The sequence below is a fragment of the Hyla sarda genome, chromosome 2, assembly GCF_029499605.1.
Source record: "Hyla sarda isolate aHylSar1 chromosome 2, aHylSar1.hap1, whole genome shotgun sequence".
Taxonomy (NCBI): domain Eukaryota; kingdom Metazoa; phylum Chordata; class Amphibia; order Anura; family Hylidae; genus Hyla; species Hyla sarda.
The window spans coordinates 339639273-339666729 of record NC_079190.1 but is presented as its reverse complement, the minus strand read 5'-3'; the positions used below and the strand labels follow the sequence as shown (position 1 = coordinate 339666729).

Below are 27457 nucleotides of genomic sequence, written 5' to 3'. Positions count from 1 at the left end.
TGCAACTGTCACAGACAGCTGTGCATCCCTGCTAGCCGACCAAGGACGGATCAGAGCGGTCCCTGGTCCAGCTAATACATATTTCTTTCTGAGACAAAAATCTTGCAGTCCACATGGGGTCACTTGTAGGGGTGCGGCATTGTTCTGCCAGATCTGACCCTTTGCAAGCATGGAGTGGGGTCTATAATTCATATAATGATGTCCTGAAAGCCAAAGGGTGATCTTCTCCTTCTTGGTCCTACCAGGCAGTCAGGCAACCAAATATGGCCTAATTGGGGGTACTGCCCAGCCCGGGACAAACAGCATGATAAAATATGAGGCTCATTTCTAAGGATGTATGACTTTTTTAGAGAATAACTCTGGTAATGTTTTGCCAATCATAATAATTCTGACACTGTTTTTTTTTATCACAAGATGTACTTCATGTACATAGTACTTCATGTACATAAGTGGGGGGTACTCCCTAACATGGAACGAGCAGCGTAATCAAATTTGGGGTGCATTTCATTCATTTTAAAAGCTATTTTTAAAAAATGTATCCCATAAATAATGCATGCGGAAAAAGCTAATTCAAATTACGCTTGTAAAGACTCACGGCAGTAGGCAGGATTCTCAGGAGGTAGTGGATCCACTGGGACTGTGTGGCAAATGACGTGAGCCATGCCAGGGAGCGGACTCAAAGGTGCCGCTGGTTTTCACCAGAGCCCGCCGCAAAGCGGGATGGTCTTGCTGAGGCAGGCGTCACCCAGGTTGCTTCCCTTGGCATGACCCGACCACACAGGCGGCCGAGGAGATTCGAGGCACAGAAGGAATAGGCAAGATGTGGTCTGGATAGCAGGAGGTCAGGGCTGGCGGTACAGGTGCGTAAACAGGAATGTACCAGGAGGTCAATAGGCAGGCGGCATGGAGCAAGGTCAGGTCACAGAATGCAAGGGTCTGAAACACGGCAAGACTAAACACAAACGCTTTCTCTAAGGTACTGGGGCAACAAAGATCCGGCAGGGAGTGATGGGAGGTGCAGATATTTATAAAAAAAAAACTGTGCAGGTGCAAACCATAATTACAGGCATACTGGCCCTTTATCTTCTACCACCTCCAAGTTTCTGCATAGCACAATCTTGCATACCACACTTTTCAAATTTCGAACATTTTTTTAATTTCAAGTAAAATTGTTAGGCTTCAAATTCATTAAAAAAGTTAATTTAAAAAAAAATTCAAAATCAAGTAGACATTTAACCCCTTAAGGACCCAGCCATTTTACACGTTAGGACCCGGCCATTTTTTGCACATCTGACCACTGTCACTTTAAACATTAATAACTCTGGAATGCTTTTAATTATCATTCTGATTCCGAGATAGTTTTTTCGTGACATATTCTACTTTAACTTAGTGGTAAAATTTTTTGGTAACTTGCATCCTTTCTTGGTGAAACATCCCAAAATTTGATGAAAAATTTGAAAATTTAGCATTTTTCTAACTTTGAAGCTCTCTGCTTGTAATGAAAATGGATATTCCAAATATTATAATTTTTTATTCACATATTAAATATGTCTACTTTATATTTGCATCATAAAATTGACGTGTTTTTACTTTTGGAAGACACCAGAGTTTTTCACAAAATTTCCAAAATCACAATTTTTCAGGGACCAGTTCAGGTTTGAAGTGAATTTGAAGGGTCTTCATCTTAGAAATACCCCACAAATGACCCCATTATAAAAACTGCACCCCCCAAAGTATTCAAAATGACATTCAGTCAGCATTTTAACCCTTTAGGTGTTTCACAGGAATAGCAGCAAAGTGAAGGAGAAAATTCACAATCTTCATTTTTTACACTCGCATGTTCTTGTAGACCCAATTTTTGAATTTTTACAAGGGGTCAAAGGAGAAAATGTATACTTAGATTTGTAGCCCAATTGCTCTCGAGTAAGCACATACCACATATGTCTATGTAAAGTGTTCGGCGGGCGCAGTAGAGGGCTCAGAAGGGAAGGAGCGACAAGGGGATTTTGGAGCGTACGTTTTTCTGAAATGGTTTTTGGGGGGCATGTTGCATTTAGGAAGCCCCTATGGTGCCAGAACAGGAAAAAAAAGCCCACATGGCATACCATTTTGGAAACTATACCCCTTGAGGAACGTAACAAGGAATAAAGTGAGCCTTAATACCCCACAGGTGTTTCACGACTTTTGCATATGTAAAACATTTTTAAAACAAATTCAATAAAATGTGTGTTTCCCCCCAAATTTCACATTTTTGCAAGGGTTAATAGCAGAAAATACCCCCCAAAATTTGTAACCCCATCTCTTATGAGTAGGGAGGTACCCCATAAGTTGACCTGAAGCGCACTACGGGCGAACTACAATGCTCAGAAGAGAAGGAGTCATATTTGGCTTTTTAAGAGCAAATTTTGCTCGGGGGCATGTCGCATTTAGGAAGCCCCTATGGTGCCAGGACAGCAAAAAATACCCACATGCCATACCATTTTGGAAACTAGACCCCTTGAGGAACGTAACAAGGAATAAAGTGAGCCTTAATACCCCACAGGGGTTTCACGACTTTTGCATACGTAAAAAAAAAAAAAAAAATTCACTAAAATGTGTGTTTCCCCCCCAAATTTCAAATTTTTGCAAGGGTTAATAGCAGAAAATACGCCCTAAAATTTGTAACCCCATCTCTTCTGAGTATGGAGGTACCCCATAAGTTGACCTTAAGCGCACTACGGGCGAACTACAATGCTCAGAAGAGAAGGAGTCATATTTGGCTTTTTCAGAGCAAATTTTGCTCGGGGGGCATGTTGCATTTAGGAAGCCCCTATGGTGCCAGAACAGCAAAATAACCCCCACATGGCATACCATTTTGGAAACTAGACCCCTTGAGGAACGTAACAAGGGGTACAGTGAGCATTTACCCCCCACTGATGTCTGTCAGATCTTTGGAACAGTGGGCTGTACAAAATTTTTAATTTGCGCAGCCCACTGTTCCAAAGATCTGTCAGACACCAGTGGGGTGTAAATTCTCACTGCACCCCTCATTACATTCCGTGAGGGGTGTAGTTTCCGAAATGGGGTCACATGTGTTTTTTTTTTTTTTTGCGTTTGTCAAAACCGCTGTAACAATCAGCCACCCCTGTGCAAATCACCTCAAATGTACATGGTGCACTCTCCCTTCTGGGCCTTGTTGTGCGCCCCCAGAGCACTTTGCGCCCACATATGGGGTATCTCCGTAGTCAGGAGAAATTGCATTATAAATTTGGGGGGGCGTTTTTCCCTTTTACCTCTTGTCAAAATGAAAAGTATAGGGCAACACCAGAATGTTAGTGTAAAAAATAAAATTTTTTACACTAACATGCTGGTGTAGACCCCAACTTCACCTTTTCATACGGGGTGAAAGGAGAAAAAGCCCCCGAAAATTTGTTAGGCAATTTCTCCCGAGTACGGCGATACCCCATATGTGACCCTAAACTGTTGCCTTGAAATACGTTAGTGCTCCAAAGTGAGAGCGCCATGCGCATTTGAGGCCTGAATTAGGGATTTGCATAGGGGTGGACTTAGGGGTATTCTACGCCAGTGATTCCCAAACAGGGTGCCTCCAGCTGTTGCAAAACTCCCAGCATGCTTGGACAGTCGATGTCTGTCCGGCAAAACTGGGAGTTGTTGTTTTGCAACAGCTGGAGGCTCCATTTTGAAAACAGTGGCGTACCAGACGTTTTTCATTTTTATTGGGGAGGGGAGGGGGGCTGTGTAGGGGTATGTGTATATGTAGTGTTTTTTACTTTTTATTTTATTTTGTGTTAGTGTAGTGTTTTTAGGGTACAGTCACACGGGCAGGGGGGGGTTACAGCGATTTTCCCGCTGCGAGTTTGAGCTGCCGCGCAAAATTTGCTGAATAGCAAACTTGCAGCCTGATACTCACTGTAAGCCCCTGCCCATGTGAATGTCCCCTTTACATTCACAGGGGGGGGGGGCCTCCAGCTGTTGCAAAACTACAACTCCCAGCATGCACAGTCTATCAGTGCATGCTGGTAGTTATAGTTTTGCAACAGCTGGAGGCACACGGGTTGGGAAACACTGAGTTAGGAAACAGACAATGTTTCCCAACCAGTGTGCCTCCTGTTGTTGCAAAACCACAACTCCCAAACATTCTCAGGCATGCTGGAAGTAGTAGTTCGGCAACATCTTTAGAGGCAGATGTTGCCGAACTACAACTCCCAGCATGCTTGGAGTTGTAGTTTGCAACATCTGGAGGACTACAGTTTGCAGACCACTAATACAGTGGTTCCCAATCTGTGCCCTTCCAGATGTTGCAAAACTACAACTCCCAGTATGCCAAAACTGTCCAGGCATGCTGGAAGTTGTAGTTCTGCAACATCTGAAGGGCCAGATGTTACAGAACTACAACTCCCAGCATGCCTGGACAGTAAGGGCATGCTGAGGATGTGTAGTTTTGAAACATCTGGAAGGGCACAGTGGTCTCCAAACTGTGGACCTCCAGATGTTGCAAAACTACAACTCCCAGCATGCCCAGATGCCAAGGGCTGTCTGGGTATGCTGGGAGTTGTTGTATACAGGGTCCCAATACAGCAATGCATGTCGCTTTACGGCGACGTGCATTGCTGTAAAGGGCCCGACCGCGGCTGAAGATCTACTCACCTGTCACCGCCGCCGCCATCTTCCTCGCCGGGATCCGGGTCTTCAGGGACGAGGTAAGTACCGGGGCCGGTCCCCAGCACTCCCCCGTCCCCCACCGCGTCCTCCGGTCTTCCTCCCGTCCTCTCTGGACTTCCAGGGGCCGGACAGGACGGGAGGAAGTAACCACCAGCCCCCCCCCCCCCCCCCCCTGCGATTGGTCGGTTAGTTAACCGACGGATCGCAGGGGATCGGAGGAGGTGGCAGGCTTGCCACCTCGCTCCTATGCTTTAGCATGGTCCTGGCTGTCTGTGACAGCCGGGATCATGCGAAATTACCGGGCGGTCGGGTCCTAGAGACCCGATCAGCCCGGTATCGCCGCAGATCGCAAGGGCGATTTCCCTTGCCATTTGCGGCGATCGCCGACATGGGGGGCCCCCCTCGGCGTTTGCCCTGGATCCCTGCTGAAGGATTTCAGCAGGGATCCGCTTCCGATCTCCGCCAGGTGAGCGGCGAGACCAGGAAAAGACCATGTCGTATGCATACGTCATGGGTCCTTAAGACCCAGGGTGTAATGACGTATGCATACGTCATGGGTCTTTAAGAGGTTAAAAGTATAAGTTTCACAAACTATTTGCTCAGGAAGTATAAATATATGCAACCTATTAGTGTTAAAATAGCAAGAAATCTTTTTTTTTTTTTTTTCATGATTTTTTGCATTATGAAAAAAAAACGGCACATGATATCAGCCTACTTTTACTATGTACATGAAGTACATCTTGTGATAAAAAAACAGTGTCAGAATTATCATGATTGGCAAAACGTTACCAGAGTTATTCTCTAAAAAAGTCATACATCCTTGATTTAAAAAAAAACGGCTTGGTTTTAAGGCGCGTGCAGGCTTAATTGTCCTTAACCCCTTAACGACCACAGACGTAAATATACGTTCTAGTTTGGCGGGACTTCCCGCACCAAGACATACATTTACGTCCTGTGTATGACCGTGAGCATCATAGTGGCCGACATCCGTGATCGCGCAGATGTCCGCCATTAACCCCTCAGATGCCGTGATCAATACAGATCACTGCATCTGCGGCAGTGCGGCACTTTGAATGGATGATCGGATCGCCCGCAGCGCTGCCGCTGCGATCCGATCATCCAGCATGGCGGTCGGAGGTCCCCTCACCTGGGTCGTCTCCTGGGGTCTTCTGCTCTGGTCTGAGATCGAGCAGACCAGAGCAGAAGATCACCGATAATACTGAGCAGTGCTGTGTCCTATACATGGCACTGCACAGTATTAGCAATCAAAGGATTGGGGACATTAAAAGTGTAAAAAAAAAGAAGTTGAAAAATGTAAAAAAAAAAAAAAAGTCAAAAAATCCCCTTCCCCAATAAAAATAAAAATTGTCAGTTTTTCCCCCCAAAAAGCGTAATTTTTTAAAAATAAACATATTTGGTATTGCTGCATGCGTAAATGTCTGAAATAACTAATTATAGTGTTAATGATCCCGTACGGTGAATGGCGTAAACGTAAAAAGTTAAAAAAAAGTCCAAAAATGCTGCTTTTTTGTCACATTTTATAAAAAAAAATAATAAAGAATTATCTAAAAGTTTTATATATGAAAATGTGGTATCTAAAAAAGTACAGATGACAGCGCAAAAAATGAGCCCTCATACCACCCTATATACGGAAAAATGAAAAAGTTATAGGTGGTCAAAATAGGGCATTTTAGATTAATGATTTTATCCTAAAAGTTTTAGATTTTTTTTAAGCAGTACAAAAATATAAAAGTATCTAGCCATGGGTATCATTTTAATTGTATTGACCCACAGAATAAAGAAGACATATCATTTTTACCGTAATTTTACAGTGTGAAAACGAACCCCTCCAAAATGTGCAAAGTTTTGGTTTTCATAAAAATTTCGTCCCTAAAAATAATTTTTTTGGGGTTCGCCGTACATTTTATGGTAAAATGAGAGGTTTCATTGCAAAGTGCAATTGGTCACGCAAAAAACAAGCCCCTATATGGGTCTGAAGATGGAAATATAAAAGAGTTATGGATTTTAGAAGGCGAAGAGGAAAAAACGAAAATGCAAAAATAAAATTGGCCTGGTCCTTAAGGTGAAAATGGGCTTGGTCCTTAAGGGATTAAGGGTTTAAATATTAATTTGCATAAACAGGGAAATCCCTTTGTTACGTTATGCGCTCCGGCCGCACAAGTCCGTGAGCGCATGGTCCCTTACCTGCTGCCGGTGGGGCTGGGACTCGCATTGCGAGCCCCAGTCCGTCACTCACCTGGTGCTTCTCCTGCCCCAGCCTCTGCCTCACTGCTCCGGCGGGCGCGTCCCCTAGGGCGCATGCGCGCCATAGCTTTAAGATTTAAAGGGCCAGTGCGCTCCCCTGACAGATATTTGTTGCCTTGAGCATGAGAGAAAACATTCCTGTTTCTGCCTTGCCGTGTATCTGATCCTTCGTTTTGTGACCTGACCTTGCTTCTCTGCCACCTGCCAATTGACCCTCCTGCTACGTCCTGACTATGCAACCGTGCTACCTGCCCTGACCTTCTGCCTCATCCCTCCTGTGCCTCGCATCACCTGTGTGGTCGAGCCATGCCAGGGGTAGCAACTTGGGTGCCGCCTGCTGCAGCAAGTCCATCCAGCTTTGCGGCGGGCTCTGGTGAAAACCAGCGGCACCTTAGACTCCGCTCCCTGGTACGGTCATCTGCCACACAGGTCCAGAGGATCCACATCCACCGGGGTTCCTGTCTTCTGAAACGTGAGTGTTACACCCTTTAATAATAATAATTAGGTAGGTACACTTTTTGTCTGTGCCTCTATTCTGGAGCATGGCGCCTCAGTATAAAATAATCCTAATTATTTATACTTATAGGAGTGTTCTAGTTTTAGCAAATAAATGTTATTTATTTGGTAGTGTGAAGTGTTACAATTGTACAATGTACTTTATGTATATACAATATTGAACTTTATTTTTCAGCTGTACAACAGTGGCACTGAAGAGCTGCAGACATCTTTCTGTGACTTGGATTCTGTGTGAAACCATTCTGCCTTGAAGACCTGTCTGCACCCTTATGGTCTCTCCTTCCCATCACTGCTTCATCGCTGCAGATTTAGGAGCTTAACCCTTGTGTCAAGAGTCTAGGGCTGCTTCTCACTGGCTGCAAGATACTTTCCCACACTGCCCCTGCTTGGTTCCCAGTATGAACATAACAAAATTGTTCCCAAACCTTGGCCAGGACAGGAGCTGTGATACTAAGCATGAGGGGGTAAAGGTCATAATGAGCTATAATGGCAATATGTAAAATGGGAAAGAACTAATATTATTGCTCCGTTGTAATATCTATTGTTAATAAATCCATCAAACAGTGTACTATAAAATAAAAAATTGTTCTACAACATTTTTAATCTATCATTTTAGTTACTGTTGAATTAAATAACACATTTTGGAGGATCCACTTCCAGTATGCTAGGGGAGAGGAAGTAATTGTTTAGCTAGCAATTCTCCCTTAACAAATTATTAATGCTTTTGTCATCGTAGTACCCGTGGTCCCTGTGAATAAACAATAATAACAGTAACACATATACAGTATAATAGGGGTAATAATAGTACATATATAACATTAGTGTCACATATATAAGGCTATGTTCACATCAGAGTTGTTCAAATCCGTTATGACGTGTCTGTTATTGTCACATAATGGAGATCACTCATAATGGATATGAAACTGATGTTAACAAAATAAAATGGTAAAAGATTTTGTAAAACTTGCATATAAAATAACGGACTGCTAACACCCGTTTTTATCTCTAAAAACATCCATTTATATCTAGTACCAACAAAAGAACAAACAGGGTACCCGCACTCACCGCAGGGGTGCAGTAGCTCGACTCCTCTGGCAACGACGGACGACCCGATCTCAGACACGAAGCAGGGCACTCTGAGGCGAGGCAACTGCCGGCGAAGTTTCGCGCTAGTTGCGCTTCTTCTGGCCTCGTAACCATCATAGAGCTAGGCAGGAAATAAAAGGAATAGGAAACAAGTCATGTGACCAGAGGCAAAACGGCAACGCTAGGTGACCAAAAAGGAGGAAAAGGCAAAAGAAAAAAACAACCCCGTGAATAAGGGGAAGAGGCTTGCAACCACCACTGATGGTGTTAGTACAACTATATATTAATCAGCATATAATGAAAGTATGAGGAAACCTATAATAGGGCCACCAACTAATGAACTAACGCTCCTGCAAAAAAAGTTACAGGGGGGCTCAAAAATATTATTAAAGGAGCGCTGTCATCTCAATCCTATCATTAAGACCTAAAGGACCAAGTGCATCCGTGCAAATTATCCAAAAGATCTCAGCACGTAATAGCGAGGTCACTACCTGGTCCAGCATGTTTAACCACTTGTAACCCGCCAAACCTGAGACCTCTAGTGTCACTTCCATGCATCTCTCTGATGTGATCAATGAATCTTGGGGCTCCAGACTTGGGGCTCTGAATTGAATGCAGAGGTTCCCTTATTCTTTTTTTTTTTTATTTTTTATTTTTTATTAAGGATACAAAAACATAATATATTCTGCAATAACAAAATATTACAAAATTATTAGGGGCATTCAAGTTCTGCCTACATTCCCTAATGGCCTGGGGAGGAAAACTTTTTTTTTTTAATAAGGGGAAGGAGGGGAACCCTCTAATACAGGAACTAGCATTACTGTCTTTTAATCCACCAATTCCAAATCAAACTACATTTGTCTGCTAGCCCTCTCTTTGTTGTATATATCGCTTTCTCCCATGCGACCACCTTCTCCGTTTTCTTAACAAATTGTTCTTTCCTAGGGGGAGACGGGTCTTTCCAAAGCTGTGCTATTAATTTCCTAGCATTATGTAGGAGTCTCCCTACGACTACTTTAGTATAAGATGATGTATTTAGATTGTCTAAATATCCTAGTATGCAGGTTTTAAGATCTAAAGGTAAATCAATATCCCATACAGTGCCAATATATTCTAAGATTTCTGTCCAGTAGCACTAGATATATAAGCAACTCCAAAACATGTGTATAATGTCCGCAGAATCTTGAGAACACCGAGGGCATTTTGAATCTTTACCATACCCAATTTTAAAAAGAAGAGCCGGGGTTCTATATGATCTGTACAGGATATAAAATTGTGTTAGCTTCACCCCTTCTCCTAGTGCCTGACTGGGAATACTATTAAGTACTAATTTCCACTGTTCTCTACTAATTCCCCCTGCCATTTAAGGAAAGCCGGTATCAACTGTGTCGCCCAACCTCTAGCAGCAAGGAATTGATATGTTTTGGAGATAAATCCCTCCTGTTTCTTCTCTTTTATTATTACATCCAGGGCTGGGTCTTTATTTACAGTTAAAGGTTACCTCTCATCAAAAAAACTTTTGATATATTATAGATTAATGTATGCCGAATAACTTTACAATTGCATGTTATTAAAAAAATATGCTTCTTTCTATTTAATTTTCCACTTTGAAGAAATGACCACTAGGGGTCTCCCTACCAGTCCTGGCAGCAAGCATTTCAGACTCATGCTGGAGTCCTAAACACTACGAGCTGCCAGTCTGCTTTGTTCACAAAGGAGAACACTCAGAGCTGCCAGCCTGCTTTGTTCACAGCCTGTTTGGCTGTGAACAAAGCAGGCTGGCAGCTATGAGTGTTTAGGACTCCAGCATGAGTCAGAAATGCTTGCTGACAGGACTGATCGGGAAAAATACAATAGAAAGAAGCATATTTTTCATTAACATGCTATTGGAAAGTTATTCAACATTCATTAATCTAAAATATATCAAAAGTTTATTTGATGAGAGGTACCCTTTAAAGGGAAATATTTTTGCTGTGCATCAACGGCATGCCTCAACTGTAGATATTGAAAAAACGCTTTAGCAGGGATATTAAAGTCCTCCTGAAAATCTCTAAAAGAGCGATGGTTGTCAAATTTAAACAAATCTTTTACCCACACTACCTCTAGCTTCCTCCAATTGTCAAAGCCTTTCAATTTTTCAAGTTCATATTATCCCATTCCCTGAGGTATTGGCATTGTTCTGCAAGAAAATAAAACCAAGGGTTAGACAAAGCCAGTCTGCCCTCCTGTTTTGGACGATATAAATAATAAAACTTTAGTTTGGGCTTTCGCCCATTCTAAATCAACTCACGAAATTGAGTGTTAATTCTCTGAAAAAGGCTAAAATTTATCCAGATAGGGGAATTATGAAAAAAATATAACAACTGTGGCATCACTGTCATCTTAATAAGATTCACCCTACCCACTGGGGAGAGATTTAGTTTCCGCCGTGCACTGCTTTTTTTCTTAATGCGATTAAGCCAAGGTATTAGGTTTAACTTTTCATGATCATAGATAGAGGGTGATATTTCTATCCCCAAGTATTTAATTTGGGTCGCACATTCTAAACTTACTTTCTCATTAACCTTTATGTAAGACACTTGTCTATCCAGAGGCATTAGGTAGGATTTGTCCCAATTTATGGTAATTCCAAAAAATTTACTGAAACGAGTAAGTACTTCTATCGCAGTTTTAAGAGATGACCCCATATCATTCAAATACAATAGGGAATCATCTGCGTATAAGGACATTTTGTTTATATAATTTCAATACTGGAACCCTTTTATCTTAGAGTTACCACGGATAAATTCAGCAAGAGGCTCCATTACATTCGCGAATAGCAGCGGGGAAAGAGGGCAACCCTGTCTTGTTCCATGACACAATGGAAAACTAAGAGAAATCTGTCCATTTACCCTAATGCGTGCTATTGGGTCCTTATAAAGCAGCCGTATCCAGGCTATGAACCTTGGGCCAAATCCCATAGCCTCCAGAGTCGCCCAAAGACAGGGCCACTCCACAGAGTCGAAAGCTTTTTGCGCATCCAAAGCGAATATGGCCCTGTCTTCACAGGAGTCCGGAGGAACCTGTAAGCTTAGAAAAAAGATGTCTGATATTTATTGATGTAGATCTAGTTGGAATAAAACCCATTTTATCAGGATGAATCTGCTTAGCAATTATTTTGTTTAGTCTTAATGCTAGAACTTTAGCCAAAATCTTTACATCACTCAATCGGTCTATAAGATGAGGGGTCTGTCGGGTCTTTACCTTTTTTCAATATAACTACAATAATCGCCTCTCGCATTGACGCGGGGAGTGAACCTACGTCCAGAGAATGATTAAAAAGGTCTAGAAGTTTTGGCAAAACATCCTTTTTATATAATTTTGCAGGGAAACCGTCAATACCGGGTGCCTTATTATTAGCAAATGTATTAACTGCCTGTTGTAGTTCTCCTAACGTGAGTTCAGCCTCCAAAGATTCAAAATCCTCCCCTGAAAGTTGTTATAGTCTAGTTTGTTTAAGGAATTCCCACATATCCCTAGAGGACACCCTTCGACTGGTATAGCGGTGAGTAAACTTCCACAAACACATTCAGGATATCTGAATTATCCCTCAACTTATTACCACCTTTAACTACTATATGAGATATCTGCGGCAGGGGATCTTGTGCTTTAACCACATTGGCTAGTATATGCTCAGCCACCTCTCCCTCTGCATATGCTATTTGTGAATTCATCATTCTCCTGTTATTGGCTGCTTCCAACAAATGACTTCTTAATTCGGTTTTATACATTAATTCCCCCGCTTGCCTAGATGGCTCTACCAGAAATCTAGATTCTGCAGACCGCACAGAATCATATAAAGCATCAGTTTTTGAAGAGATTGTGCGCTTATGCATAACAATAAATTTCAGCAGAATCCCCCGAAGGAAAGCCTTCATGGCATCCCATATAATTTGAATAGATGCTGTATTATTATTTAACCTAAAATATTCTGAAATTTCGAGTTTTATAGACTAGTATTTATAGATGTTCCCTTATTCTGATGCGGAGTGGATGTATAGTTTTGCCGATGTAAAATCTTTGGCACCCACATATGATGAAATATACCATATATGTGGTTCAACATGTGATAAGTTCTCTGACAGAAAAATAGTAACTTCCAAATCTTCCACTGCGTAGACCACAATTGTATTTGCATTGAGGGCAATTCCCGAATTTCTTATTTCCTTCCGGGAGACCCAAGGTCCACCATCCGGACCTAGGATCTGAAGATTCCACTGGGGATCTTCTTTTCTTGGACACTGTTTTCTTGTTGATGCAGTCTTCAGTAGTTCGGTTCCTCATATATGTTGCAATAGGCCCTCTAGTTGTAGCCTCTCTTAACCCGATAGCGACCATGGACGAGTATAGAGGTCAAGGTCGGCCGCCGTTCCGGCACCTGGACGTCTATACTCATCCATGGTTCTCATGGGTGCTGCCCAGTGCACCCACGAGATCGCAGCAGGGACCGAAGTAAACTTCGGTCCCGGCCATTTAACCCTTACAGCCGCAGAAGTGACCGCTGGCTGTAAGTGTTATGACAGAGGGAGCTCCCTCTGTCTTCCCTGCAGCACCCCGCAGCGCGATCGCGGGGTGCTGTGTGTGATCCCCGGCGGGTGGGGGTCTGCCGCACTGCCGGGACCAAAGAAAACTTCGGTCACGGCAGTTTAACCCTTACAGCCCTGATCGGAAGCGACCGCGAGCTGTAAGGAGTTTTGACAGAGGGAGGGGGCTCCCTCTGTCTCTCTCCTGTAGCACCCTGCAACGATCGCAAGGTGCTGCTGGTTACCTGGGCAGCCGGGGGTCTTTACAAGGACCCCCAGGTCTGCCCCGGTCAGGACGTGCTGATATGCTGCCTGCTAGTGTAAAACTAGCAGGCAGCATATATCTGCAATGCTTTGGAATACTAAGTATTCCAAATCATAAAAAAAAGTGAAAAAATATAAAACAAATAAAAGCGTAAAAACAATAAGTATAAAAAAAAGTGTAAAAAGCGTCAAAAAATTAAATAAAAGTACATTTATTAAATAAATATAATGAAAAATAAAAATGTATAATGTGTAAGATCACACGGCGCACATCCGCAACATATTACGTGCTGCGGATGCCCGCCAACAGTCACAATAATGAGCTCCTTGCTGCGGCTTGGTAGCTTTGTGTGTCCACTCATAGCGGCGGATTTCCCACCGGCAGTCATGGGCGGACACACTAAGCTACCCAGCCACAGCAGTGATCTCACCCTTGTGACTGCTGGGGGGCATCCGCTGTGTGAAATATGCTGTGGATGCGCTCTATGTGACCCTACACTGCGTCCCGTTCATACTGCATTTCCGCAGTGTTAGAGGCATCCGTCAGCATCACGTCAAAAAGAGTGATGCTGATGTATACTGTAGCAACTCCATTTATTTCTGAATGAGACTACTACAGTATACATTGGCATCCCTTTTTTAACATGACAACGGACACCTATACTGCCGAAACGCAGTATGAATGGGGACTATTCATAAAATGATGCCCTGAAAGCCAAAGGGGGCTCCTCTCCTTCTTGGTCCTACCAGGCAGTCAGGCAACAAGATATGGCCTAAGAAGGGGTATTTCCCAGCCCAGGAAGAACAGGGTGATAAAATATGGGCCCATTTCCTCCATTTCAAAAGCGACTTACCAAAATGATGTCCCGCAAATAAAGAATTTGTGGGGGAAAAAGCGAATTGCTATTTTTTCCACTGACTTTGAAATAATTCTATCCAATCAATAAGGGCTCAACATACTCACTTTTGCCCTAGGTGAATACTTTAGGGGGTGTATTTTCGAAAATGGGGTCACTTTTGGGGTAGCGGTATTGTTCTGACAGCTAGAATGCTTTGCAAGATGAAGTGCGGCCTATAATTTGTATAATGATATCCTGAAAGCCAAATGGTGCTCCTCTCCTTTTGGGTCCCACCATGTGGCCATGCAACCAAATATGGTCTAAGCGGGGGTACTACCAAACACGGGATGAACAGCATAATAAAATATGAAGCGCATTTTCTACTTTTCAGATGCAATGTACAAAAAATATGTCCCACAAACGATGCATTTGTGGGAAAAAAAGAAAATTTAAATTTTTCCACTGACTTTGTATCCATTCCAGCCACACAAAAAGGACTTAAAGTACTCACTTTTGGTCTAGATGAATACTTTATGGGGTGCAGTTTCCCGGACCCCGGCGTTAGGGTACAAAGGACCAAATCTAACATGGTCACGTCACATGGCAGCACAATGACAGAGCCTGGAGGTGGCATCAGTAGGAGGAGACCATATAGAGGCTGAATGGCACAGTTTGGAGTTGGCTGAAGCATGAGGAGACCATATAGTGTCTGAATGGCACATTCTGGAGGTGGCATCAGGAGTCCTGAAAGTGACCCTAATGCAATGAATTTCTGAAACTGGGGACCAGCACCTTAATTATGTTTTGCAGTATCCATGGCAGCACAAAGAGAGCCTAGAGGTGGTAGCATCAGCATGAGGAGACCATAGAGCAGCACAATTATAGAGCCTGGAGGTGGCAGCATCAGCATGAGGAGACCACAGAGCAGCACAATTAGAGAGCCTGGAGGTGGCAGCATCAGCATGAGGAGACCATATGACGGCACAATGACAGTGCCTGGAGGTGGTAGCATCAGCATGAGGAGACCATATGGTGGCACAATGACAGAGCGGGGAGGCAGTGGCATCAGCATGAGGAGACCATTGAGCAACACAATGAGAGAGCCTGGAGGTGGCAGCATCAGCATAAGGAGACATCTGGCGGCACAATGACAGAGCCTGGAGGTGGTAGCATCAGCATGAGGAGACCATAGAGCAGCAGAATGAGAGAGCCTGGAGGTGGCAGCATCAGCATGAGGAGACCATAATGCGGAACAATGACAGAGCCTGGAGGTGGTAGCAATAGCATGAGGAGACCATAGAGCAGCACAATGACAGAGCCTGGAGGTGGCAGCAGCAGCATGAGGGCCCTGCCACACGGTATGTAGGCCCTTGACAGATTAACAGGTACAAAATGGTACACTACTTCGATGTAGGTATGTGGTATGCACGTATGAGGGCAGAAAAATGCACTACAGTCCACTGAAAAAAACTATTTTTGCACAACAGCAGCAGTACACAACAGTACAGCACCACACAAAAAAAGTGTATTAAACCCAAAATTGCACTCTGTCAAAGAGTATTAAAAATGGAGTGAACTGCTGGTTATTATACCATCTACAGACTAGTATAAGCAGGCAGCTTGAGGAAACGGGTTAATGGCTGTCGTAAAAATCCTTCTCAGTGAGAACAAGCAAAGCACTGCACTGCTCTCTATCCACAATGCTAATGTGACTAGCAGTTGGAAGTGGAACGCTGTGGCATGATCAATGCAGCGTGTCTGTGTAACACACAGAGACACCCAGTCCGTCCTATCATTCTGCAGTGTATGGCATGAAATGCGCAGCCACAAAATGGCTGCAGATTTTAACCCCTTCAGGACGGAGCCCATTTTGGCCTTAAGGACCGGAGCGTTTTTTGCACATCTGACCACTGTCACTTTAAACATTAATAACTATGGAATGCTTTTAGTTATCATTCTGATTCCGAGATTGTTTTTTCGTGACATATTCTACTTTAACATAGTGGTAAATTTTTGTCGATACTTGCATCCTTTCTTGGTGAAAAATCCGTAAATTTGATGAAAAATTTAAAAATTTAGCATTTTTCGAACTTTGAAGCTTTCTGCTTGTAAGGAAAATGGATATTCCTAATATTTATTTTATTTTATTCACATATACAATATGTCTACTTTATGTTTGCATCATAAAATTGATGAGTTTTTACTTTTGGAAGACACCAGGGCTTCAACGGTCAGCAGCAATTTTTCGATTTTTCAGGGACCAGTTCAGGTTTGAAGTGGATTTGAAGGGTCTTCATATTAGAAATACCCCATAAATGACCCCATTATAAAAACTACACCCCCCAAAGTATTCAAAATGACATTCAGTAAGTGTTTTAACCCTTTAGGTGTTTCACACGAATAGCAGCAAAGTGAAGGAGAAAATTTACAATCTTCATTTTTTACACTTACATGTTCTTGTAGACCCAATTTTTGAATTTTTACAAGGGGTAAAAGGAGAAAATTTTTACTAGTATTTGTAGCCCAATTTCTCTCGAGTAAGCACATACCTCATATGTCTATGTAAAGTGTTCGGCGGGCGCAGTAGAGGGCTCAGAAGGGAAGGAGCGACAAGGGGATTTTGGAGAGTACGTTTTTCTGAAATGGTTTTTGGGGGGCATGTCACCCTTAGGAAGCCCTTATGGTGCCAGACTTTGTTGTTTCACGACTTTTGCAAATGTAAAAAAAAAAAAAAATTTTTTACCTAAAATGCTTGTTTTCCCAAAAATTTGTAATTTTTAAAAAGGGTAATAGCAGAAAATACCCCTAAAAATTTGAAGCCCAATTTCTCCTGATTCAGAAAACACCCCATATGGGGGTGAAAAGTGATCTGCTGGCGCACTACAGGTTTTTGAAAGCAAATTTTGCTCTGGGGGCATGCCGCATTTAGGAAGCCACTATGGTGCCAGGACAGCAAAAAAAAAACAACCACATGGCATATCATTTTGGAAACTAGACCCCTCGGGGAACGTAACAAGGGGTTAAGTGAACCTTTATACCCCACAGGTGTTTCACGACTTTTGCATATGTAAAAAAAAAATTTTTTTTTTACCTAAAATGCTTGTTTTCCCAAAAATGTAACATTTTTAAAAAGGGTAAAAGCAGAAAATACCCCCCAAAATTTGTAACACAATTTCTCCTGAGTACGGCGATACCCCATATGTGACCCTAAACTGTTGCCTTGAAATACGACAGGGCTCCAAAGTGAGAGCGCCATGCGCATTTGAGGCCTAAATTAGGGACTTGCATAGGGGTGGACATAGGGGAATTCTACGCCAGTGATTCCCAAACAGGGTGCCTCCAGCTGTTGCAAAACTCCCAGCATGCCTGGACAGTCAACGGCTGTCCGACAATACTGGGAGTTGTTTTGCAACAGCTGGAGGCTCCGTTCTGGAAACAGTGGCGTACCAGACGTTTTTCATTTTTATTGGGGAGGGGAGGGGGGCTGTGTAGGGGTATGTGTATACGTAGTGTTTTTTACTTTTTATTTTATTTTTTGTGGTAGTGTAGTGTTTTTAGGGTACAGTCGCACGGGCGGGGGGTTCACAGTAGTTTCTCGCTGGCAGTTTGAGCTGCAGCAGAAAGTTTGCGGCAGCTCAAACTTGCAGCCAGATACTTACTGTAAGCCTCCGCCCATGTGAGTGTACCCTGTACATTCACATTGGGGGGGGGGGGGACATCCAGCTGTTGCATAACTACAACTCCCAGCATGCCCGTTGGCTGTCGGTGACTGCTGAGAGTTGTAGTTTTCCAACAACTGTAGGCACACTGGTTATGTATCAAGGAGTTTGTGACCTAACTCAGTGTTTCGCAACCAGTGTGCCTCCAGCTGTTGCTAAACTACAACTCCCAGCATGTACGGTGCATGGTGTACGGTGACTGCTGAGAGTTGTAGTTTGCAACAGCTGGAGGCACACCGGTCGTGAAACACTGAGTTAGGTAAAAAAAAACTCTGAGTTTCACAACCAGTGTGCCTTCAGCTGTTGCAAAACTACAACTCTCAGCAGTCACCGACAGCCAACGGGCATGCTGGGAGTTGTAGTTATGCAACCAGCAGATGCACCATTACAACTCCCAGCATGCACTTTAGCTGTTTGTGCAAGCTGGGAGTTGTAGTTATACAACAGCTGAAGGTACACTTTTCCATAGAAAAAATGTGCCTCCAGCTGTTGCAAAACCATAAGTCCCAGCATGCCCATAAGGGAATGCTGGGAGTTATGGTGGTCTGCCTCCTGCTGTTGCATAACTACAGCTCCCAGCATGCCCTTTTTGCATGCTGGGAGCTGTTGCTAAGCAACAGCAGGAGGCTGTCACTCACCTCCAACGATCCACGTCGGAGAGTCAGTCCCTCGTCGTCACCGCCGCCGCCGCTGCTCCTGGGGCCCCGATCCCAACAGTGACGCCGGGGATCGGGGTCCCCAGCACCCGGGGTGCACGTCCCGCACCCGCTCACGTCCTCCGGAAGAGGGGCGGAGCGGGTGCGGGAGTGACACCCGCAGCAGGCGCCCTGATTGGTCGGCCGGTAATCCGGCCGACGAATCAGGGCGATCGTGAGGTGGCACCAGTGCCACCTCACCCCTGCAGGCTCTGGCTGTTCGGGGCCGTCAGAGACGGCCCCGAACAGCCAGTAATTCCGGGTCACCGGGTCACTGGAGACCCGATTGACCCGGAATCGCCGCAGATCGCTGGACTGAATTGTGCCGACATGGGGGGGCATAATGACCCCCCTGGGCGATATGCCGGGATGCCTGCTGAACGATTTCAGCAGGCATCCGGCTCCGGTCCCCAACCGGCTAGCGGTGGGGGCCGGAATTCCCACGGGCGTATGGATACGCCCTCGGTCCTTAAGGACTCGGGATGCAGGGCGTATCCATACGCCCTATGTCCTGAAGAGGTTAAAGGGCTGTGACATCACAGGGGTGAATGAATGCTGATAGGCTGCATCCTGCATGTGATTCAGGGTCATCCCGCCTACCTCCCTTCCCGCCTTGCCTTCCCACCTTTCCAGCATCCCCTGCCACATGTACTGACATGTGGATCAGCCATTTTAGGTGTCCTGGAGCCTGGAACGCTGTAAAATGGAGTTTAATTAAGCGTTTTATTCCCTGGTTGGACTTGATGGGTGAAACTGTACGCATGGGTTTCCATGGCCGAGCAGCTGAGTCGTATGGAGTGGTGTGAAGCATGCCACTACTGGAGTCTGGAGCAGTGGAAACATGTGCTGTGGAATGATGAATTATGCTTCATTATCTGGCAGTCTGATAAACCAGTCTGGGTTTGGCACATGCCAGGAGAATCTTACCTGCCTAACTGCATTGTCATTTATAATGTTTGGTGGGCCTCTTAGTTCCAGTGAAGGGAAATCTTAAAGGGGCACTTTCAGATTCAAAAACTTTTTATATGTTGTAACTCTTGGCAAAACATTAAAGGGGTAACTCTACTGCCCCAGTGTCCAGAACATTTTGTTCCAAAAGCTGGGTGTGGGCTATGGGGGTCATGACGTCATGCACATGCCCCTTGTGACATCACGCCATGCCCTCTCAATGCAAGTCTAGGGGGCGTGGCCTTGATGTCACGACCCCTGTAGCCCACATCCAGCATTTGGAACAAAATGTTTTGGACGCTGGGGCAGTGGAGTACCCCTTTAACCTCTCTAATATACTACATAAGAAAATGTTATTTCCATTTTATAGAAATCTTGGCTTATAAAATAATATCTTTGTCCAAGCTGAAGTACAGGCATGGACAATGTCCAGTAAGTGAGGGTGGGCTAGTGTGATGTCCCAGTACAGGACATGGTCCTGCAATACACTTAGGCCCTGTCAGGTTGAGTCCCTCAGTGACCTGGGGCTCTCCTGCAGTGTCTCCCCTGCTGTTACTATACTGTCATTTATTGTAATAGAATTGTAGTCAGTGTATTAATGTATAGTTAGTATAAAGGACCTGTTAGATGTCACATGTTATGTTTATGTTATCACATGTTACCCAGAGGGCACCAGGTTAACACATGACCCGCAGCTTGACCAATGGGCTTTGGCTCAGCCCCCCTCTATATAAGGGGCGGCTATTACAACTCTCTCTCTCTTATACTCCCTGCTGAGGAACAGTCAAGATCAGATATCTCAGTGCTAGTGTCCAGCTACCTGGAAAGCCTCAAATCTACAGTCATTCCAGTAAGTCAAGTCTATGGCCCTCATTTACTATTGCAAACCCGACATGCTTTGTCGGGTTGTGTGCCAGATTCTGCGCCAGTATTTTCACTAGAAATTCTGTCTGCGCCAGTATTTGCGCTAGAAATTCTGTCTGCGCCAGAATTGAAGAAAATCATTGAATTAACCCCTTAAGGATGCAGGACGTACTCAAACTGCCCCTTTTACAAGTCCTTAAGGACTCAGGACGTTCGAGTACGTCCTGTCAAATCCCGGCCCCCCGCCGCTAGCCGGAGGGGAGCTGGTGCCCGATGCCTGCTGAAATCGTTCAGCAGGCATCGCGGCATATCGCCCAGGGGGGTCATGATGACCCCCCATGTCGGCGATGGCCACAGATCGCTGGACAATTCAGTCCAGCGATCTGCGGCAGATTCCGGGTCAATCGGGTCTCCAGTGACCCGGTGACCCGGAATTACAGCCATCGCCAGCAGGGGTGAGGTGGCACTGGTGCCACCTCATGATCGCCCTGATTCGTCGGCCGGTTTACCGGCCGACCAATCAGGGCACCTGCTGCGGGTGTCACTCCCGCAACCCGCTCCGCCCCTCTTCCGGAGCACGTGAGCGGGTGCGGGACGTGGACCCCGGGAGCTGGGGACCCCGATCTCCGGCGTCAATGTTGGGATCGGGGCCCCAGGAGCGGCGGGACTGACCTGTAGGAGGTGAGTGACAGCCTCCTGCTGTTGCTTAGCAACAGCTCCCAGCATGCAAAAATGGCATGCTGGGAGCTGTAGTTATGCAACAGCAGGAGGCAGACCACCACAATTTCCAGCATTCCCTTATGGGCATGCTGGGACTTATAGTTTGCAACAGCTGGAGGCACATTTTTTCTATGGAAAAGTGTACTTTCAGCTGTTGTATAACTACAACTCCCAGCTTGCTGAATCAGTTAAAGTGCATGCTGGGAGTTGTAGTGGTGCCTCTGCTGGTTGCATAACTACAACTCCCAGCATGCCCGTTGGCTGTCTGTGACTGCTGAGAGTTGTAGTTTTGCAACAGCTGAAGGCACACTGGTTGTAAAACACTGAGTTAAGTAGCAAACCAGTGTGTCTCCAGCTGTTGCATGACTACAATCCCCAGGATCCCCAGCCAAAGTAGTATGCCTCCAGCTGTTGCATAACTACAAGACCCAGCATGCCCTTCCGCTCTCCGTACATGCTGGGGGTTGTAGCTTTTGCACCAGCTGAAGGCACACTGCCAGCGAGAAACTACTGTGAAACCCTGCCTGTTCGACTGTACCCTAAAAACACTACACTACACTAACACACAATAAAATAAAAAGTAAAAAACACTACATATACACATACCCCTACACAGCCCCCCTCCTCTCCCCAATAAAAATGAAAAACATCTAGTACGCCACTGTTTCCAAAACGGAGCCTCCAGCTGTTGCAAAACAACTACTCCCAGTATTACCAGACAGCCACTGACTGTCCAGGCATGCTGGGAGTTATACAACAGCTGGAGGCACCCTGTTTGGGAATCACTGGCGTAGAATACCCCTATGTCCACCCCTATGCAATCCTTAATTCAGGCCTCAAATGCGCATGGCGCTCTCACTTTGGAGCCCTGTCGTATTTCAAGGCAAGAGTTTAGGGTCACATATGGGATATCGCCGTACTCGGGAGAAATTGTGTTACAAATTTTGGGGGGTATTTTCTGCTTTTACCCTTTTTAAAAATGTAAAATTTTTGGTAAAAAGAATTTTTAGGTAAAAAAAAATATCTTTTTTTTTTACATATGCAAAAGTCGTGAATCACCTGTGGGGTATTAAGGTTCACTTTACCCCTTGTTATTTTCCCCGAGGGGTCTAGTTTCCAAAATAGTATGCCATGTGTTTTTTTTTTTTTGCTGTTCTGGCACCATAGGGGCTTCCTAAAGGTGACATGCCCCCCAAAAACCATTTGTCGCTCCTTCCCTTCTGAGCCCTCTACTGCGCCCGCCGAACAATTAACATAGACATATGACATATGTGCTTACTCGAGAAAAATTGGGTTTCAAATACAAGTAAAAATTTTCTCCTTTTTACCCCTTGCAAAAATTAAAAAATTGGGTCTACAAGAACATGCGAGTGTAAAAAATTAAGATTGTGAATTTTCTCCTTCACTTTGCTGCTATTCCTGTGAAACACCTAAAGGGTTAACACGCTGACTGAATGTCATTTTGAATACTTTGGGGGGTGCAGTTGTTATAATGGGGTAATTTGTGGGGTATTTCTAAGATGAAGATCCTTCAAATCCACTTCAAACCTGAACTGGTCCCTGAAAAAAGCGAGTTTCAAAATTTTGTGAAAAATTGAAAAATTGCTGCTGAACTTTGAAGCCCTCTGGTGTCTTCCAAAAGTAAAAACACATCAATTTTATGATGCAAACATGAAGTAGACATATTGGAAATGTGAATAAAAAAAATATTTGGAATATCCATTTTCCTTACAGGCTTCAAAGTTAGAAAAATGCTAAATTTTCAAATTTTTCATTTCAAATTTGGGGATTTTTCACCAAGAAAGGATGCAAGTTACCACAAAATTTTACCAATATGCTAAAGTAGAATATGTCACGAAAAAACAATCTCGGAATCAGAATGATAACTAAAAGCATTCCAGAGTTATTAATGTTTAAAGTGACAGTGGTCAGAATTGCAAAAAATGGCCGAGTCCTTAAGGTGAAAAAGGGCTCAGTCCTTAAGGTTAAAAGAATTGAAATAAAACAATTGAATTAAATAAAAGAATTGAAATAAAACAAATTGAATAAAACTGTGGTGAAATGGACAGATTGGTGGGTAGACAGCAGACACCAGGTGCCTTCAATGGGTACATGCAAAGGGGAATTTATGATCTTGGAGAGGACCTAAGCATTACTAGCATTAATTCCTTGGTTCAGAAGTTCCTATAAAGTTGTTCAAGTTCCAAAAGCGGTGTCCTGTCTGTGTTGTCAAGTATTCCACATATTATACTCTGATACTGTAGTGTGATATCTGGAACACTGTTTCTGTTGCATATGTGGTGGCCCAGTACAGAAGTGTCCCTTCTGTACACTATTGGTCCTATCAGGTGGACTCAGTCCCAGTCCCCTGTGCTCCACTCCTCTAAGAACTCTTATTGCCTTTATAGAGTTAATGTATTGCATTATGTGTTGATGTATATTTAATCCTGTTGTTAAACCCTGTGTAACCAAGGAAGGTGTAAGTGACCAGATGACTTGTTGGTGACCTATGGGTCCCCTCAAAATTGCTCTCATATATAGCAGGGAGGAGCTAGCCTAGTCAGTCTTTGCTGAGGTGCAGTCAAGTGAAGACCGGAGAGTGTCTGGTGTTCCTGAGGGAGACCAAGGCCTAGTCACGCAGCCACGCAGCCACTACCAGTGGAACCCACTGCAGGTGAAAGTCACAGCCTGGTAAGCGCAAATACAGGGGAGAAGTCTAGTCAGCATAATCAAGTCTGTCAAGTATAAAGTCAGCGTGGGCTGCATAATTGAGTTCAAGTCCACGTGAACCAACAAGCCTCCTGAAGTACACTGAGCATCTCCTTTGGCCTGAAGTGAGCTGTAAAGACTTTACCATCTGTCTGCCTCAGTAAAGTGCCATTGTTCCGTAACCTTGCATTGGAGTAATTATTTGCCCTGTGCCTGGCCCAGGAACCAGCGGCCATACCTCGGGTGGTGTAGTGGATAACCACGCCCTGGCGTCACGAACACTAAGGGTTAATACCATTTGCCCTAAGGGTAACAACATCTTCCCTTCAAACACCCTCTACCACACATATCCAAGCCACTGCTAGCTCTTTTGTACATCTAGACTTATGCTGAAATTGCTGCATATCTAGGCCAATGCTGTTTACATATGTAAACTGCTACTGACACGGTTATATATTTAGTACACCAGTGTTTCCCAAGCGAAGCCCTCAAGTATCCCCAACAGGTCATGATTTGAGGATATCCAATGCATAGAATACTTGTGGTGATGCCTGATGCACTGACCCTAATTATATCACATGTGAATGTGACCTATTGGGGAACTTGAGGACTGGGCTTTGGAAACACTGAACTAGACCACTATTTAATATCCAGACCTCTCTTGGCATTGTATATCTAGACCACTGCTGCAGCCGCAATTGCATATCAAGACCATTTACTATAGTGATGGTACAAACATATTCATTATAGGCTCTTCCCAATATATAGTGTTCATAATAGGAAACTCCTGCTCAACAATATTAAGTTCAGTACATTTGTAGAGAAAACATAGCAGTTTTTTTTTATTTTTTTTTATTAATGACAAGTTTGTCTTAGGAGGACAGTTTATCTCATTTTAGATTAGTATTATACAAGGGTGTTGTACGTAAATTCTGTAGTCACAGAACAAATTTTGCAAAAAGTAAAGATGAAAAGAGATAATAGTTGAAGTATAAATGTGTTTAGTTACATTCTTATTGACGTCACCAGCTGTAAATATTTTGTGCTGTACTACGCAGAGCATGATCCCAGGAAGCCTTGTTCTCCCGGGAAAAGCCATCTCTCCCTAGTGCCGTCTGTTTTCCAGGCCTCCCATATACACCACACTAATCTTTTTTTTAACTGATCTCTGAATAGCCATAATATGATAATGCCTGAGCCTCTCCATAGGTAGTAGAAGTGACCACATTTTAAAAATGACCTGTACTTGAGCCTCCAAGAAGGACACAGTTGCAGAACAGCGTTCGCTGGCTCTTGCAGTCCCACTTGAGCAGGGAGGTTACAGTTAAGTCACAGATGTCACAGGTGGCTAGGATGGAGCGCTGAACTTCCATTTCCCCCTGTGGAGTTGCTAAAGGTGAGGGACTGCACTGTGCATATAAAGGCTATATCCCCTAGGGCACTTCAATGTTGATGATGTCCTGGTCCTTGGTTTTATGTGTGCAGTAGAAACCAAGTTACCTGGTGTAATGGGTATATCTGCCTCTGGTTCTCTTGTGTTTGGCTGCTGTATCATTAATTGCTGTGATGACGAGTCAATTACATCCTGGCCTCTGTGTCCACGCCCTTCTCAGGTGAGCTATGTATACCTCAGTCAGTCTGTTACACCTTGCGTTTGTGTTCTTTTCCCTGCAGTAGCATTTATAGCTGTATCTTCTGTTTACCTGATCTGTTGTAACTGACCCTTGCCTGTGACCTGACTATCCCTTTGCCTTATGTTCTGTTATTTTGCTGTCCTCTAGGTTTCTGACTCCTGGCTTGTTCCTTGTCCCTGTAACCCTATGTTTGCTGTATTGGTACCTTTCTGTCCCACAATTGCTGACTGTTTAACTATTCTTGACATCTCTGTCTATCATAGGGACCATGACCCAGTTGGTAGATAGGTAGATAGGTTCAGTGGTTTGGGGCTAGCGTCAGGGCTGCACTACTCCCTAACCCAGACATGATACCAGGACTCAACGTGTAACTTCAACAAAAAAATTTTCACTTAGTGGAGGCACATATCTTTAACAGTTCCAACAACAGTACTTGAGTTCGTATAAGGCAGATGGTCCGGAAGGAGTTAAACCTTGTTGACTGTCCATGTTCACAGCAGTTTCTGTTATGGTAGAGATCCCATGAAAAGACATTGAAAACACTATGGGGGAGATTTATCAAAACCTGTCCAGAGGGAAAGTTGCCCATAACAACCAAAAAGTTGCTGAGTGGCCCATAACAACCAATCAGATGGCTTCTTTCATTTCTGAAAATGTCTGTGAAAAATGAAAGAAGCGATCTGATTGGTTGCTATGGGCAACTCTGCAACTTTTCCTCTGGACAGCTTTTGATAAATCTCCCCCTATAGGTCCTCAAAGGCCCAAGACATTGTTATCACCTAAAACTTGTAATAGGTTTAGAAGATAAAAAAGTAAATCCTTCTGGTCAGGGTAAAGTCTTAACATATGGTATTTGTAGCCCTCTGCACGGTAACCTGTACTGGTACACACAATGTTGATAAGCTTTAGCAACTATGCTTAATTAAACTCCAACAATGTGATCTAGGGATCTAATTATAATAATCTACCATTTACTATGAAATTATAGAGGATTTGCATGAATTTCTGACAATGCTGTGCACCAGAGGTGGCAGCAAGGAGCAGAAAATGTTTGGGGGTAAGGGAGGGAATGCAATGTTGCCATCTTTTAAATGTATGACATTTTACATCCTGTACAATTAACAATGAAACGTTTGATTTCTCTTGACAGTGTAAGGGCTCATTGTTTTGCAGCAAAATATTACAGCTTTTTCCGTGCCAGAAAAAAAAAGCACTGACCATGCCTTTTTTTGATGACTCAATTGACCTATTCTGATGTTAGATCACTCTAAACCTGATTCACAGAAAATTTGATAACTAAATTTTATATTTTGTGTATTTATTTTTTTTAATTTTTTTTTATTTCAATCATTTAATAACTCATACAGATCCATTAGATCAGCACTCTAGTGTTACAGCCTGTAGGCAGGCTATAACAGTAGCTCAGTCACAGCAGCCATGGAGGCCTAGGAAAGGCCTCGGGTTACCTTGACAGCACATAGACTCCCCATGATCGCTTTATGGTGAGCCAATTGGACCCCTATACTAGCATTGATGTGCTGGCAACAAATAAGAGTTTAAGTAGGTAAAAGAATATACATACCTTCAATAGTATTTCTTGGTCCTTCAACAGTAAAATTGTTATTGATCAAGCAGCAAACTAAGTCTGCACTATCAGCACTAGATAGGATCATTGGGGGAGATTTATCAGAACAAGTGTAGAGGAAAAGTGGTGCAGTTGACCATAGCAACCAATCAGATTGCTTCTTTCATTTTTCAGAGGCCTTTTCAAAAATGAAAGAAGTGATGCAATGGGCAACTCAGCAACTTTTCCTCTAGACAGGTTTTGATAAATCTCCCCCATACAGTATATATATATATATATATATATATATATATATATATATATATATATATGTATATACATACATACACACACAGTCATGGCCGTAAATGTTGGCACCCCTGAAATTTTTCAAGGAACAAGTATTTCTC

General features: G+C 43.8%; 1 protein-coding gene across 2 annotated transcripts in view; it reads right to left on the bottom strand.

Moving 5' to 3' along the window:
• REN (renin) overlaps window positions 1–27139 on the bottom strand; it is an 84807-nt gene extending 57668 nt beyond the window's left edge. Inside the window, exons 1-2 of one of the 2 annotated variants that reach the window (XM_056558132.1) lie at window positions 27066–27139; window positions 8509–8650 (exon numbers count right to left, since the gene is read on the bottom strand). The gene's annotated coding sequence lies outside the window, so the exon portion shown is untranslated. Of the gene's footprint in view, window positions 1–8508; window positions 8651–25956; window positions 26049–27065 lie in introns of those variants that run through there. The other variant, XM_056558130.1, reaches the window with a different exon arrangement.
• Window positions 27140–27457: the final 318 nt, after the last annotated feature.